This window comes from Haemorhous mexicanus, chromosome 5 (assembly GCF_027477595.1).
Source record: "Haemorhous mexicanus isolate bHaeMex1 chromosome 5, bHaeMex1.pri, whole genome shotgun sequence".
NCBI lineage: Eukaryota > Metazoa > Chordata > Aves > Passeriformes > Fringillidae > Haemorhous > Haemorhous mexicanus.
Genome location: NC_082345.1, coordinates 6,589,134 through 6,602,538, shown reverse-complemented (window position 1 = coordinate 6,602,538; position 13,405 = coordinate 6,589,134).

The following is a 13,405-nucleotide window of genomic DNA, read 5'->3' as shown; positions in this document are numbered from 1 at the left end:
TTTCCTTTCACTGACAAACCATCAAATGGAGCAGAGGGAGCTGCTTTTTGCTAGACTATGTCAGGTTTCTGAATTTTCCTTTGTAAACAGATTAGACAGTCATGTGGTGTACCTTCCTACTTAGAAAGGCAGGGAGCTGGGAAAGGCTTGAGTTTCTCTGTCTCTATCTGAGACTCAGCTGCTGTCATTGCTGAAACGTACAGCCTCGATTATCTGAAACCTTGTGGTCTGGTCCCCCTCTCTTTTTCGCTGGTGGGGGCAAAGTCATGGCCTCGAGGTCTGTTCATTTCCATGAGAATTCATGGACACTTCCACTCTTAGAATCGATTGGTGTTCCCTGTGCTGTTTGGATAACCAAAGCTCACTGCATTTGGGAACGCGGCTCTGCTGCCTTTGACCTGATGGAAAGGACAGGGACACTTAGGCTGGATGGGGACAATGGGGCTGTTGAGGGGGACTGTGCAGCCAGGGTTGTACCTCCTCTGGTTTTCTGAGGGAGGGAGGGTTGAATGCATGTGAGGTCGTCCGGTGGCGGGGGTTCAGGGCAGCCAGTAGCAGCGGATGGGAAAAGTCTTGTAACATTTAATGCTTCTTTGGCTGTTTCTAAACTAGGTGTCAATTCACAACAGGCTTCAAACGTACCAGCACAACTCCGCCCTGGGGCCCGAGAGTGGAATGCAGCCCAGCATGCGTCTTAACATGCCACGGGAGCAGCTGGAGACAGCACTGGTGCCCTCACACCCCGCCTCGGCGGGGACACTAGTACAGTGCCAGCAGATTGTCAAAGTCATTGTCCTGGACAAGCCGTGCCTCGCTCGGATGGAGCCGGCCCTCAACCAGACTCTGACTCGCTACGTCACCTCCGACTCCTGCACCTCCACCCCCTGGCGCGGTGTGGGCAGTGGGCTCCCTGGGACCCCCATGAAGCTGGTCCATCAGCCTCCCCTGCCACCTCCACCCCCTCCCTACAACCACCCCCACCAGTATTGCCCCCCCAGCTCGCTGCTTCAGAGGCGCAGGTATTCCAGTGGCTCACGCAGCCTCGTGTAGCCATAGCACCAGCACCAAACAGCACAGACTTCCTCGCTCCCCTTCCCCAGCACCTCCCAGGGACCCTTTCTGCCTACAGAGATCTAGTTTGTGATTTATTTTTTAGTAAAACAAGAACAAAAGAAAAAAAAAAGCCAACTGACCTAAGTCTTACCCCATCTCCCCTCAAGATGATGCTATTTGTGAGGAGCCATCTGTAGAAACTGCCAGCCTACATGCTCACACATCCTCACACCCTGCCAGCCCAGCTGGCCTCTGTGCTCGTGTTGTCCCCATGTAGCACTTTGCTGCCCTGTTCCTCAGAGGCTTGATGACCTGCTGCTTTCTAGGCACCGTGTCTTCCGTTTCCAACTCCTCAACTTCCTTTCCTGCCTTGCATTTACCTGGCCATAGGTTCGTACCCACCCTGAAATTTCGCCAGCCTCAGAGAGAAATGGACTCACCTGTGCCATGCCTTGGGGCATTCCTGGGGGTGGAGTTCTCCCTGCCACCATCACTGCCACCTGCTAAGCTGGAGTGAGAACTTGCACCACTTGCCACGCTTCCTCCTCATCGCTCTCCAAGTTTTATCTCCTTGCAGCAACCGGCTCCAAAGGAAGGAGTGCACGAGTGGAAGAGAGCTTGAGAGGAGGAGAGACTGTCCTGAGCTGCAGTACAAGTACACAAAGATGGCCTCACTGAACACCAAAACTTTTTCTGTTGTTAAGTTGGAGCATTGTACCAGAGACCTCTGCTGAGACCTAGCAGACCTCACCACATGTAAATACACCTGTATGGTAGCATATGTATGAGCATGCTTACTAAGAAACACCAAGCAGTTCTGAGGGAGCAGAAGGGAGGGCTTCAGTCCAGGGATCTTCCTGGAATGAATGGATGTGTGCTTTTCCAAAGAGACAGCACCGAGAGGTGCCCTCCCACCTCAACACACACACCCCCCCACACACACAGGAGATTGTCTTCTCTAAAACAGACCCACCTCTGCTTTCCTTCTTCTGGCTGGTTTTGTGTTTCCTGCCCACCTGCATTTTTGTATTCTGAAAGCAAAGCTGAGTGTTATGTTCACCTTTTGGGGTGGGTATTCCATTCACTTGGGCTTTTCCACCTGTGTTAGAGGGAAGGGACTTTTTGGAGACCACTCATGTGAGGTCCCATCTGTATCTCTTGCCTGTTATCTCTTACCCCTATATTCTTACCTCCATCAGCCCTTCCTGTAGGAAAGCTGCCCAGATACCAGACTCCAAGGCCTCTTCTCTCTCCCTCTCTATCCCAGCTTCAAAGTGAGAGGAGGGGCAGATCCTGAGATAGAGATGACAGCTCAGCTCCTCTGCTTTATTGGGGACATTGACGTGAAGGAAGACAGCATTAAAAATGGGCTGTGGATGTATTTTTAGAAAAAAAAAATCTCTTTGTGCAGTAGGGAGGGAAGGTATTAATTAGCTTAAAGGCTTTGGTCTCAGTCACTCATTCTATCTCCCTTCGAGGTTTAAGAAGATCAACTTCAGGATTCTAAAATAGGACAGAATGCCTTTTAGGGCCTTTATTTTTATGTTATTTTATGAGGGAAAGACAGAAATGCTCTTCCTTCCCATGCAAGGCTGAGACATGAGCACTGGGTGCTGATGATGTAATGGTAGGGTAAGGAATGGCAGGAGTTGTTGCCAGTGGTGGGGATGTGCAAAATGTCAGGACAAGGGGGACAGCAAAGATAGATGCAGAAAACTTTTTTAACCTTGTGGGGTAAAAGCCACACAGCAATTTCCTTAGGGATTGTGCCAGTGTGCTGATCTCTGGGGCCAGTGATAGAAGCCACAGTGGATCAGGGACGGGCTTGGCTCCCTCAGTGCTCCCTGAATGCTTCTTGGCTGTGCTGGAATGTTCAGGGAGAGAGTTCACACATCTGACCTGGGCAGAAGCCCAGCTGGAGTTAGGGAAACAGGAGCTGGAGTGACAGGTCTCCTGCACTTAGCCAGCCCTCCAGGGCAGGAGCCTGCTCACTGCCAGGTCCCCCTCAGTCTGAGCATGACCCATGGACCCAGCTGTGCCAAGAGTTCTGACTTGTTTGCTCAGCTGGGCACCAGGCTGCCACTTCTATCTGCAATAGCAAATGTACCAACTGTGAGCCCACAAGCAGAGCCTCAGGGGCGACTGCAGAAGCAGATGACAGAAAAGATTGTAAGAAAACACTGAATAGAAGCCCAGTTTTCCTCCAGACCAGAGAAGCTTTCTCCTAGCCAGCCCCCAGGTCAGTTTGGATGCTCTGCATCCTGAACTGGGTGCTGGGAGAGGTCCTCACCCCTGGCCAGGGCTCAGCCCCTCAGACCCCAGCCAGCTGTGAGGCACAGCTGGCCTGGTCGGCTGCTGACTCCCTCCAAGGTGACACCCTACTGCCTCACAGCAGCCAGAGCCTCATCTGAGCTGCCCATAGCTTCCCAAGAAAGTGTGTGTGCCATCTGCCATTTTCTGGTCATGCAGTATGTGGCTGCTGTTGTTTTTGCTCACTGCTGCAGTGGAATGGGTGTGCAGGAGGCACTGGCACTGTCCCCCCTTCCCAGTAGTTATTTCACTGTCTGAGAGGAATGGCAGTACTAGTTCAGGTTTTTTTCCAGAGTGCAGTGTGCCAATGAAGTTCTGTGTGTGTGTTAAAATAAATAAATTAGATTTTACTTGACATTTAACACAAAGTGACAACAGCAAAAAACCTTAAGATACTTGAGGAAATAATTTTTTAAGATAAAATATTTATAACAATGCCTATGAAGTTCCTACACAAGATGTTTGCTGCTTTAATAATTGATTGGGAGAGCTACAAGGATCTAAAGAGGAAATAAGGAAACTGCTTGAGACTCCCTTCTCCCTGCAGGATGAAGGTAGAAGTGAGTGAACTGAAGTGCTGTGGTACCTGAGGCAAGGTATTCTCTCAGGGCAAGCTGGTTCTGTTTCCCTGACCTTGCAAAGGCTACTGCTGGCCTTGAGCTTTGGACAGAGAAGCAAATGTAGATAACTCTTGCTGTCTTCTAGCCTGCTGGCTGCCACATCTTCTGTTTGGTTTAGCTGGAGAGGCACAAAACTGCTCTGTTCCAGGTTGTCATAGAACAGCTTGGTCAAAATTCCACTGTGGAGCTGAGCCCTTCGGACTTCACTTCACAACACAGATTTTTTTTCTCTTTTCTTTGAAGGTTGGTCTCGAAGGATGACAAGCACTTTAAAACATCTCTGCACCTCGCCTGATTTATTGTTTTGTCTGCTCCTGCAGTCCCCCCACATGCCAGCGAGACACACAGACTCAGTGTAGCCCTACAGCTGTGAGCAGACACCCTTGCACTCAGACTGACAGGGTGCAGGCTAGAAAGGGCACCTCAGTGACAACCTAATGAAGGACAAAACGTGTACCACAGCCCACCTGGAGGGACCAGCCCAAAGAAAAATCACCAGCTCTTGACAGCAGGGATTTTGATCATGAACCTAGCACAATCTTTCAGGTGGAGGAGTCAGGCAGGGAGCTGCTGCAGAGATTAGCTCAACCCAAATGAACCAGTGTCTTTTTGCTGCCAAATTCATGTCCTTCTATATTAAAAAGGAGTGGGGGGAGAGAGAAAACAGAAACCTTGTGAAAAGTGTTCTGCAGCGAGTGTTGGTAGTCAGTGGCCAAATGAGAAGGTGGCTTTGCTGAACAGTAGGAGAGACTGAGCTGAGTTACATCAGGCTCTATCCTGATGTTTGCTCATGCTGGTGCAAGCCCAGTGAAATGAATCTGTTTGCACCAGTAGCAAAGGGATGGGAAAATGTGACAGAAGAATTGAGCCTTGCAAGCAATTTGGGTTTAATGCAGTGCTTTTCCCATGCCATAGTAATTTTTAATGCCATAGTCTTGGCTGCTGGGTTAGCAACACTCAGTGCTTTCACAAGGCTTTCAAAGCATCCCACTGCTCACATTTCCTCTCCTTCCTGTCGATGAAGGTGAGGGCATGGTCCACAATCTGAATTTCATCAATACTCATACTGAAAGGTACCACCAGATTTGGATGCATCTGAGGGCCTCCAAGCCATGAGGATTTGAGTTTTGTTACCTGTTTCTCAGAAGGCTCAACCTGCAACTATGTGCACATGTTTCTGAGGTTTCCAAAACCAATCTGAGCCCTAAACCAAGGATGCTGCTGCTTGGCAGAGTCTCTGCTTTGAAATGCAAGTTGCTGAGCAAACTCCCCCGTCTCCCACTCCACCAGCTGCCTCACTGTGCTAGTGTAGGCTCCAGGGACTGCTGGCAGTGTTTTGTGAGCTAGAGCTGTCCTTGTCCTGCCCTCTCGTTCGCAGCCACGCCTGGGACAGCAGCTTTGAAGTCACCCAGCTCTTCAACACTAGTCACAACCCCATCTGAATGTGTCTTTTTAAAATCTAACAACAGAAGTGTTACCTATGCCTAGGCTCTTGAAAGCACCTGTCTGTCTGTACCTGTCTCCTGCTGTAAATATCACCAACAAAAGCTTCCTTTGGGAAAAGTGGTGTGGTCACACCTAGCAAAGAGTCCAAATGGCTAATATTTTGTAACAAAAATAACAAAAAATAGATCAGAGGTATTTTATCTGTTCAATCAATAGAGTTTTAGAAATTATATTGAGATAATGTCACTTGTGCTCCAATGTCTTCTTTGCCTCAGCCCCCACCCCGGCGTCCCTGGGCTCCAGCGGCGTGCGCAGGCGCACAGCCACGCACCAAGGGCTGCTCCATGGAGTGCTGAGCATCCTGGACTCCTGCTGGCCTCAGGGGCAGCCTGCCCCAGCTACTGCTGTTTTCTTGTCAAAAACAGCAGGAGCTAGCTCTGCGCTCAGGCTCTCTGAGGATCAGATCCAGAGGAAAACAGGAAGCAATAAACTTGTTCAAAAGGTGGCAACTTAACTGTGAAATTCACCCCTGCAGGGAGGTGGAGAGGAAAACGGTGAGGGGGAAGGCAGAGCCCTTCTGTGCCACAGCTCATTGCTGTCCATCTTGCTGGATGCTCCCAGCTGTGCAGGCTGCACCTCTGGGGAGGGAGGCCCACAGAGCCTTGCAGAGCACTCGCTGCTGCTGTGCACTGCGGGACGTGTGGCCACACAGGAACCTGTGCACCAGAGAGCAGCACACACCGTGGGGCAGTGCTCACACCACAGAGGACTACACCTCAGAGAGCATGGAGGAACCTCTACAGAACGTGCTGAGCAAAACTGTGGGGCACAGGCAGCATGTACTGCCTGAGCAGGACAGCTTTGCTGGCCACAGCGTCACCATTGCAGCACATCTCACCAGCTACACAGGCTCAGGCTTGGGGAGCATTTGGATGGGAGACACGTAAAGAAAATCACAATTCTGTGCAGATCAGATATAAGTGCATATTTACACAAAGCATAACCCCAAGGTTAATGAAGCTGACCTTTGAGTGAGAATCAAGCACGTGCACACAAAGCGAGCTCTCCTCTGCAATGAGTGAGGAAGGCAAGCTCCATCTCTGCAGCTGGATCCAATGATGCTAAAAAAACCCTGACCATAGGTTGCAAATTCTTTGCTGGTTTCAAAGAATCCCTTGGATCCCCAGGCCCACCATGAAATACTTATGATGACAGAAATCCCTCCTAGAAACAGACAGCATATTTCCCAGGGATTCAGAGGCTTCCATTTATGTTTTTGTGTGCCATGAATATATTAGCCCATCCCAAACAGGCATTTTCTAAGACGTTTTGAAACAGATTATTAAAGTTCCTGGCTGATGTTCAGATCACACACCTGGCTGTAAAGTGAAGATGAAAGCAATAAAACCAGATTGTCTATATGTGAAATACTCCTCACTTGCTCCAATGTACAGGTACTGTTATTAATCAGAAGATGGCAAGTGTCTCTGGGGAGGATGCTATGTAGACATATATAGGTAGTGCTGGTATAGAGGATTACAACCCAAAAAGCAAATACCACAATTGTCACAGTGCATCTGTACCCTGTTATATCTATACAGCATCCATTATGTGCAATAACTGATACATAGTGTGGTTGGAATGGATCAAAATACACTGCTCTTTTCCACAGAGAATCTTGAGATGCAATTTTTCTCTAAAACTTTTCAGATGGACTTTTACAAAGCACATCCTCAAATGCTTTGCTGTGGTGGGCTCTATCCACCCCTGCCAAGCAAAATGCAGATTCACCACTGAACTCAGCACTTCACAGCCTGCTGCCTCCTGTTTGAAGGTGCTGCCTCTGGGGTCTCAGACCCATCCCAACACCTGCCCAGAGAGGGGAGACCTCCAGGAGCACTCTGGTGGCAGGAAGGTCAGCACAGACCCAGAGCTGCCACGTGCCTGCAGTGTCACTGTTGTGTGAAGGTCATTATGGGTCCCTTTACCCCTCATCTGGGGTACTCTGGGAAAATTGCTGAAAGAGGGTGCCTGGGGCACAGCTGATCAGAGTCAGGCTCCACCCTTTCCCACAGACTGAGGTTTCTTGTCATCACCAGCTGCTGGGGAAGGGGTGCCCCTCTGTAAAGTCACTGCCCAGATCCTTAATTCAGCAGCCTGGAGTCATGCACATATACCTGCCTGACCTGGGAATGGTGGCTGAAAATAGGCAGGTGCCTCAAAGATGATGAGGCATGGTTAGCAGGGCTGTGGGATTTAACCAGTTTAGGAACTGTCACACGTGGTGGGTCTTGAAGCAACTTTTTTGCAGCTAATGAGTGCAACTGAGGTTAAAAGCTAGCTGAGGAGCTGTTTTCTATCTTAAACCATACAGTCCATGAACTGGGAATGTTCTTAGTAGGGCAGGATCATATTTTATACAGCACTCATACTCCAGCCTTGGGATCTTACAGTGTGGCACAGTTATCACTGAATTTTTTGAAAACAAGAATCCTGTCTTCCTAATCCTTCCTCCTCATTAAGGTAGGGTGTCCAAAACAATATCAAGATCATTAAAAACAAACAAACAAACAAGAAACAACACAGGGAACAGAAGGAGCTTCTTCCAAAGGAGAGTAGGACCAAGGCTGTGGCAGTAAAAACATTTAGTGTGATATATACCCATCCTGATATTCTATGTACACCTTTCTATTCCCTCCCATTATGGAAGGCTTGACTTTTCAGTACATTTTTTTTATCTTATGGATTAATCCCAGCCAGCAAATAAGTACCTTGCAGCTGCTCACTCTCTTCCTCTTCCACCCTTGGTGGAATAGGGATGAGATCAGAAAAAGGTAAAACTTGTGGCTTGAGATAAGAATTGTTTAACAACAACAACAATAATAATAATACTAATAATAATATGAAAATGGGGGAAAGATGCACAATGCAATTGTTCACCACCTACTGACTAATGCCCAGCCCATGCCCCAGCAATGTTCAGCAGCTCCTAGCCAGTTCTCCCCAGTTTATGCATGGGACATGAAGTGCTATGGCCTGGAATATCCCTTTGGCCAGTTCAGATGAGCTGTGCTGGCCAAGCTCCCTCCCAGCTTCTTGTGCCTCTCCTCACTGGCAGAGAATGAGACCCTTAATTTAGGGTAAGCACTACTTAGCAATAACTAAAACATCAGGGTGTTATCAACATTATTCTCATGCTAAATCCAAACCACAGCAGTCTATGAGGCCACATGAAGCAGGGCAGAATGATCTTCCCTTTCTAAAAGGAAAGGAAAGAACCCATCTCCTGGGATCTGACCTCAGCCTTCAGTCTCAACTCACAACTTCTGTCATCTCTAGTGAAAAGGACAACCCATCCAGCAGCTCAGGACATGCAGCCAGAAAAGAAATGTGCAAGGGAAAAGCCAGAGCCCTATTTAAATAGCTTGTTCAAAGATAAAACCCCAGCCATCTGTCAACTTGCCCTAGAAGAGGCATGGCTATAATAATTAGCAGAGGGAAAGGCTGCAGAGACGCCAGTGAAAAAAACAGCAGTTTGCTAACATTTTACACAGGTCTGCCATGAATGCAGTGGGAAGGAGAAAGAGTTAACAAATACAAAAGAAGAAAGATCAGTGCATTTCTCCAAAGCAGACACTGCTGGCAGTGTGGGACTGAAGCTTTCCAAGGGCTGCAGGATGCTTTGGGCTGGTGCAATTTGGCACTCAGCATCCCAAGAGCAGATGCTGCCGTGGGGGATTGGCAGCAGCTGATCCCCTCAGATTCCCAGGCTCTGCCCAGCAGAGGAGTCCCCACAGCTGGAGGGTCATCCTGGGGTCTACAGCGCTGCCAGGGATGGGGGCAGTCCCCACGGGGCTGGGTGCACATGATCCCCTGCCAAAGGCTGGGATGCTCTCAGAGGGGCTGGCCTGTCACCTCTCTCACCATGGCTGTGCTGCCCACCTGGGTAGGTCCCATTTAAACAGTGCTGGCTAATATAGACCTGCCCTCCTTCCCAAAGGAAGAGCCCTTTTTTAGGGAAAAAGCTTCTTTTCAGAGTTCAAAACATCTGGAAACCCCTGTAAATCCAGGTGCAATCTGAGGTGGTTCCTACACAGTGCTTGGATGCACTCCCTGGTGCCAAGGCAAGTGCCCAGTGGTGGGATAACCCCTGAACCCTGGGCTTGCAGAGCCCGCTGCCCACCCACTCCCACTCCCTGCAGAGGTGCCTCTCCCACAGCCTGGAGCACTCCAGTGCCACTGAGCCTCGGCTGCCAACGCCCAGGCAGCTGCGGTGACTGGGGCTGTGACAGCTGCTCTGCCACCACCTCCCCCAGGAGCATCACGCTGAAGTTCCCCTCACAGAGCTGAAAAGCCGCTTTAAAATAAGAATCTTGGATTATAACTCCTAATCCCTTCATTTGCAGTAAGTGCAGGGAGGGAACAGAGATGTCAGCTCTCTCTCCCCCCTGCAGGACCAAATGCGCTTCAAAACCACATCAAAGAGTTTGTGCCACGGGCTGGGCAGGCAGCGACCCAGGGCGGCTGCTCAGCCAGGACAGCGCGGCACCACCGGCAGGGCGGGGAGAGGCAAAGGGGGATGTTGTCCCTCTCCAACCAGGCGCCGTCAGCCCCCTCCATCTCTTGCCCTCCTTGACACCTAGGAGTTATTTTTAAAGGTGTGTCAGTCAGCTCTGGCATGTGCTGCAGGGGGATGCACAGAAAAGAGGGTGGCAGGAGCACTCAGACAGGAGCAAACTGTGTCCAAAAGGCACACGGGCTCCCTGAGGATGGCAGAGAGCAGGGCAGGGAGCTGGCACTGCCTGTGTGCTGAGACAGGGGGCACAGGTGCCACCACGTCCTGCCCTTGTCACCCTAGGGCCAGCCTGGGGGCTGAGGTACCCCCAGGTCTGTGCAAGGGGCCCTGGTGCTGATGGCAAGGGATGAGTTTACACCATAGAACCTTTTATCTGGAAAGATATGGAGCAGGCTTTTTTTGGATCTGGGTCAGCAGCATCAGCACAAAACTAGCAGGTGCTTTTCTTTTTGGGGTCAGTGCAGGGATATTTGTATTTTCCTGAACAGCATGATGCACTACAAACTGGCCAAGAGTCTTCTCTAAGACACACAGCCTTCAAAGGGAGAAAAACACCCAGCTGTGCCACCATGCCCTGCTCTGCCAGTGGGCCCTGGGCCTGTGGGAGACGCAGCAGTGCCCCCCAGCAGTCTGCCTGCCCCTGTGCTCTGGCTATGGGACCCTCAGGGGCCAGCCTGCTCCCCATATCCTTACAGCAGGGATTCAGACAAGTCCCTTCCTGATGAGTTGTTTTTTTCACCTGGAAGCAGAAACACCTCAACTGCTCAGGATAAATCCCTCCATGAGCACTCTGCACAGGGCTGCAGCTGTGAGGGTGAGGGCTGCTTGTCCCCAGGAGCTGTGCTGGGGACACGTGCCACCCCACGAGGGCCTGTGGATGGTCCCTGGAGCTGCAGTGAATGCTGGTGCCATTCTCCTGGCAGCACAGTGGCATCGTGCCAGGCTGTCAGGAGGCATCTCCATCACTTCATGGCTGTCAGGTATCAGCACAGGGAGCACTAACCTCTCCTGAGCTTCTCCAGACACAGACACTTCCTGGCTGATGGCATCACGGGGATGATGGGCACACACTTGTCAGGGCCTGTGGCAGTGCTGCCTCAGCCAGGGCTGCAGTGGGGATGAGGGATGCACCCCATCCCCTGCTGTGTTTTATGGGCACACCACGTGGCCTCCAGGACCAGTAGACACCCAGAGCTGAGCACTGGGCCTTGTGGTCTCAGCTGCTGAGGAAGGCAGGCAGTGCTTGGTGAGAGCTGTGGCCCTCAGTACAAGCCAAACCACAGTGGATATATCCCAAGAGTGATGCAGACCCCCTCCCCATCTGGCCACCACCACCAAATCACAGCCAGGATCCTCCAGTCCTGAGAGAAGCCCCCTGGAAGAGGCAATGGATAAGGACAAATTGCTCATCCAGGATGGCACCAGCTTTAAGGGCAGCCCTTATGCACGACACAACTCCTCTCAACACACCATTTAATAGAACTGTGGAGACACTACAAGCTGCACAGTGGCTGGCCAGCCAAAGCCTTCCAGTGCCACACAGCACCATATCCTGCCATGGACATGGCACAAGGGTTTTATGACCAGCTGCCAGCTGTTGGAACACATCTGCTAGAACAGCAGCAAGAAGAGCTCCCCTCTCCCAAGGGAGAGGATCACACCTGGGTCTTCAGGGGAAGCAGCTCTTGAGCAGCAGAAGAACAATCCTGCCTTTCCCATGGCCTGTGTCACCCCCTGCTGCAGCAGAGGATGGGGGTAGTGGCATTTATTTTATATTTTGCAGGCCTCAGGAAAAAGAGGATTTCAGAGGGATTTGAACACAGGTCCCTAAATAGCTTCTTAGAATTAAGAGATTTCATAAAGGATTATTTCAAGCAGCTGCCTGTGGTGGGGGGGAGAGGCTGACAGGTGCTGGGGGGGTGAGGGGACAGGGAAAAGGCAGGAGTGCTGTAGGTGAGCATAGGGGAGAACAATCCCCTTCTAACTACAGCAGTGAGGAGAGGGCAGCAGTCCACACCCTGGCTATTTATCCTCTCTTCTGGGTGAGTCAGAAGGAATGAGGAGCTGAGGGGAGGTCAGCACGTGTGGTGTATCCTGGGAAGAGGAAAACAGCAGTTCTTACAGTCAATGAACAGATATGGCTGCTTTGACAGACCCACCCACAGTGGCATTTCAGAGGTGTGGGATGAGCTTAAGGGGGTCCATCAACACCCCTGACCTCTCACTAGATGGAAAACCTGTGTGTGGAGGTGGGAAGGCTCTTCCAGCTAAAGATGGGATGAGTTTGAAACGCTGGAGAAGGGGATCAGTCCATCAGACAGAGCTTGACTAAGGGCAACTTCCTACCTGCAAGGTTATGGGTGCCAGACTTCACAGATCCAAATATTCATGGTGGAAATAACATAGTGCAAAAACAGGAAAGGCCACAAACCCCTCCAGAACAGGCACTGCTCTGTGCACACTGGTGGAATGTGAGTTTAAATGTCTTTCTAGTAATACAGGGAGATAGTATTCCTTGGCACAGCATTTTCTGGTGCAAAGAGGAAGAGAAATACCTGGAACTTCATTATAATTTAGATATTGGGGTGGAAATTGGTTCTGAGGGACTGGATCCTGTGAAAAGCTGGGCTCCTCTGTGGGATCTTGAGCTCCAGGTTTCAGTAGGCAGAAGTGTTGAGCATGCACACAGTGAGAGGCTAAGCCTAAGGCATGCAGGAAGGAGTTATAGGTTGGAAGGAGAGCACATGAGAGAAACAGGGAAGAGAGGCTGGTGATAATAGAAAGAGATAGAAATTAGGAAAGAATAGAAAGGAGAAGAGAAAGGAGGGAGAGTTGCAATTTTACAGCAGTGGAACTAAGAAAGCAGGAGGAAGAAAGCTGAGGTAGATAATTTCCACTGGACAAATGATAGCTGGGAAGGACTGAGGCAAGAGAACAAAAAGGAGCAGGGTAGGAGAGAGAGACAAAAGGAGAAGGTCACAAGCAGAAAACTGAGCAAGTGGTTAAATCTTATCAAATATTGTTATTATGAGCAGCCCCTACTACTACATCTGGAACAATGTGCCACAAGCAAGGCCACAGGTCAGAGTGATGCTGGGGTTAAAATCCTAGCAAAGAGGAATTGGGGGTTTAGAGATTTCCTCAGCAACCAGGGAGAGAAATTTGGTTTTTGGACCCTTCCTTCTCTACTCCCCTTAAGGAAACAACCTTTGGACAACTCTGCCAGCAATCAAGCTCTTTGGCCAAGAGACAAAAGAATTACCACTTGCACTGATTTGTTCTTCCTCAGACCTGAGGTGCCCCAAGGAAGCTGGAAGAAACAAAGTCTTCCATGGTTTTATGGCCTCATTCAAAAATTGAGTCCATTGCCCATCACCCACCTGGGCAACCCTCAGTCTGC